The sequence below is a fragment of the Anser cygnoides genome, chromosome 2, assembly GCF_040182565.1.
Source record: "Anser cygnoides isolate HZ-2024a breed goose chromosome 2, Taihu_goose_T2T_genome, whole genome shotgun sequence".
NCBI lineage: Eukaryota > Metazoa > Chordata > Aves > Anseriformes > Anatidae > Anser > Anser cygnoides.
This window is the reverse complement of record NC_089874.1, coordinates 64,752,988-64,756,212: the sequence shown is the minus strand read 5'-3', so window position 1 is coordinate 64,756,212 and position 3,225 is coordinate 64,752,988. Positions and strand designations below refer to the sequence as shown.

At 47.7% G+C, this 3,225-nt stretch overlaps 1 pseudogene; it reads right to left on the bottom strand.

Annotated features, from left to right (window-relative positions):
- Nucleotides 1-303: 303 nt before the first annotated feature.
- Nucleotides 304-1,949, bottom strand: LOC136790104 (cytochrome c oxidase subunit 3-like; annotated as a pseudogene).
- Between the last annotated feature and the right edge of the window lie 1,276 nt (nt 1,950-3,225).

Below are 3,225 nucleotides of genomic sequence, written 5' to 3'. Positions count from 1 at the left end.
CATGGCAGGGGGAGTAGGAGGGCGATTTCTAGGTCGAATAGGACGAACAGGATGGCTACTGAGGAAGAATCGGACTGAGAATGGTAATCGAGCAGATCCAAGTGGGTCGAATCCACATTCGTACGGTGAGAGTTTCTCTGAGTCGGGGTTTATTTGGGCGAGTCAGAAGTTTAATGCGGTTAGGGCGGCGCTTAGGATTGATGATAGGGCGAATATGAACATGAGTGCGTTCATTGCTCTCCTCTGGGTTTATACCAGATTCTAGAGATTGGAAGTCAATTGTAATTAATATACTAGAAGAGCAAGATCCTCATCAGTAGATGGTTATGTAGAGGAATAGTCAGATGACGTCTACGAAGTGTCAGTATCAGGCTGCTGCCTCGAATCCGAAGTGGTGGTCTGATGTAAAGTGGAACTTGATCAGTCGGAAGAGGCAGACGGTCAGGAAGGAGGATCCGATGATTACGTGGAGTCCGTGGAATCCAGTGGCAACGAAGAAGGTAGATCCGTAGACGCTATCGGCGATTGAGAATGGGGCTTCGTGGTATTCTATTGCTTGTAGGGCTGTGAAGTAGAATCCCAGGAGGATCGTTAGGGTTAGGGCGTGGATGGCGTGTTTTCGGTTTCCTTCTGTGATGCTGTGATGGGCTCACGTTACGGTAACGCCTGAGGCTAGTAGGATGGCTGTGTTTAGTAGGGGGACTTCTATCGGGTTGAGTGGTTTAATTCCTGTTGGGGGTCGTTGGCCTCCTAGTTCTGGGGTTGGGGCCAGGCTCGAGTGGAAGAACGCTCAGAAGAACCCTAAGAAGAAGAATGCTTCGGATGTGATGAAAAGGATTATGCCGTATCGTAGGCCTTTTTGGACTGTGGGAGTGTGATGGCCTTGGAAGGTGCTTTCTCGTACAATGTCTCGTCATCATTGGAGTATTACTAGGAGTATTGAGATGAGGCCTAGGGTTAGTAGTATGGATGAGTTGTAGTGGAATCACATGATTAATCCTGAGGTTGTGAGTAGGGCGGCGGCTGCCCCGAAGATTGGTCAAGGGCTTGGGTCAACTATGTGGTATGAGTGTGCTTGGTGTGCCATTAGATGTTTTCTTGTAAGTATAGGCTTAGAAGGAGCACGAAGACGTAGGCCTGGATTATGGCTACTGCTACTTCTAGGATGGTTAGGAGTAGTAGGATGATTATTGTTAGGATGGATACTGCAGGAAGGGTGGGTATTAATGCAATGGAGGCTGTAGAGATGAGTTGGATGAGTAAGTGTCCTGCTGTAAGGTTGGCTGTAAGGCGGACGCCGAGGGCTAGGGGGCGGATTAGTAGGCTGGTTGTTTCGATCAGGATTAGTGCGGGGATTAGGGGTGTAGGGGTACCTTCGGGTAATAGGTGGGCTAAAGAGGCTGATGGTTGGTTTCGTAGGCCTGTTAGTAGTGTGGCGAGCCATAGTGGGAAGGCTAGGGCTATGTTCATAGATAGTTGGGTGGTTGGGGTGAATGTATATGGAAGGAGGCCTAGAAGGTTGATTGTAAGAAGTATGATTATTAGGGATGTAAATATTATGGCTCATTTGTGGCCATTTTTGTTGAGTGGGACTATTAGTTGTTTTGTGATTAGGTGAAGGAGTCATGTTTGGATAGTAGAAAGGCGGTTGTTGATTCATCGGTTGTTTGGGGACGGGAATAGTAGGGCTGGGAAGAGTAGGGATAGTAGGATTAAGGGGATGCCGAATAGATTGGGGCTGGAAAATTGGTCAAAGAAGCTTAGGTTCATGGTCAGGATCATGGTGTGGGTTTGGTAGTGAGGGAGGTCTTATTTGATGGGGGGTTGGTTGTGGTGAAGGCTAGTAGTTTTGGTTGGATGAGGAGTGCTAGGGTTAATCAGGTTATAATTATGATTGAAAATCATGGTGCGGGGTTAAGCTGTGGCATATCATTAAGGAGGGGGAAGTCCCTCTTTGGCTAGCTTAAAAGGCTAGTGCTGTTGCATAGCTTCTTAATGATTAGGATGATGATAGAAGGGACGATCAGGCCTCGAAATGTGGGAGTGGGGTTGATTCTACTACAATGGGTATGTAGCTGTGATTAGCCCCGCAAATTTCTGAGCATTGTCCGTAAAAAATCCCAGGCCGGGTGGTAATGAATGAAGTTTGGTTTAGTCGGCCTGGGATTGCGTCTGTTTTAACTCCGAGCGTTGGGACTGCTCAGGAGTGGAGTACGTCTCCTGCAGTAATGATCACGCGGATGGGGGATTCTATTGGGATAACTACGCGGTGGTCAACTTCTAGCAGTCGGAAGTGGCCGTTGGGTAAGTCTGGGGTGGGCACTATGTAGGAGTCGAATGATAGGTCTTTGAAGTCTGTGTATTCGTAGCTTCAGTATCATTGGTGGCCGATGGCTTTTAGGGTGAGGTCTGGTTCATCGATTTTGTCCATTATGTAGAGGATTTGTAGGGATGGGAGGGCGAGGAGTACCAGGACGATAGCAGCTAGGATTGTCCAGATCAGCTCTACTTCTTGGGCGTCTACAGCATTGGACGAGAGTTTTTCTGTTAGTATGTGGGCTAAAAGGTAGAGAACTAGGCTGCAGATAGCTAGGGCAACGATTAGGGCGTGGTCGTGGAATTCAACGAGTTCTTCTATGATGGGTGATGAGGCGTCTTGGAATCCTAGTTGGGAGTGGTTGGCCACATGAGATGTACAGGATTTTTACCTGTGATTTAGTCTTGACAAGGCTATGTAATTGGTTTACTAACGTCTCATAAGAAAGAAGCATGAGCGGTTAATGCAGTTGGCTTGAAACCAGCATGTGAGGGTTCGATTCCTTCCTTTCTTGTACTTGGACGAAGGCCGGTTCCTCGAAAGTATGGTATGGGGGAGGGCAGCCGTGGATTCATTCAACGTTTGTGGTAGTTAGTTCTGGTTGTAGGACTTTTCGTTTGGCCGAAAAGGCTTCTCAGATGATGAATATTAGTATGATTACGGCTACTATTGAGATTAGGGAGCCGATGGAGGAAATGGTGTTTCATAGTGTGTAGGCGTCGGGATAGTCCGAGTATCGTCGGGGTATTCCTGCTAGGCCTAGGAAGTGCTGGGGGAAGAACGTTAGGTTTACTCCTGTAAATATTACCCCGAAGTGGGCTTTTGCTCATGTTTGGTGTAGGGTAAACCCAGTGAGTAGTGGGAATCAGTGAGTAAATCCTGCTAGAATGGCAAAGACGGCGCCTATG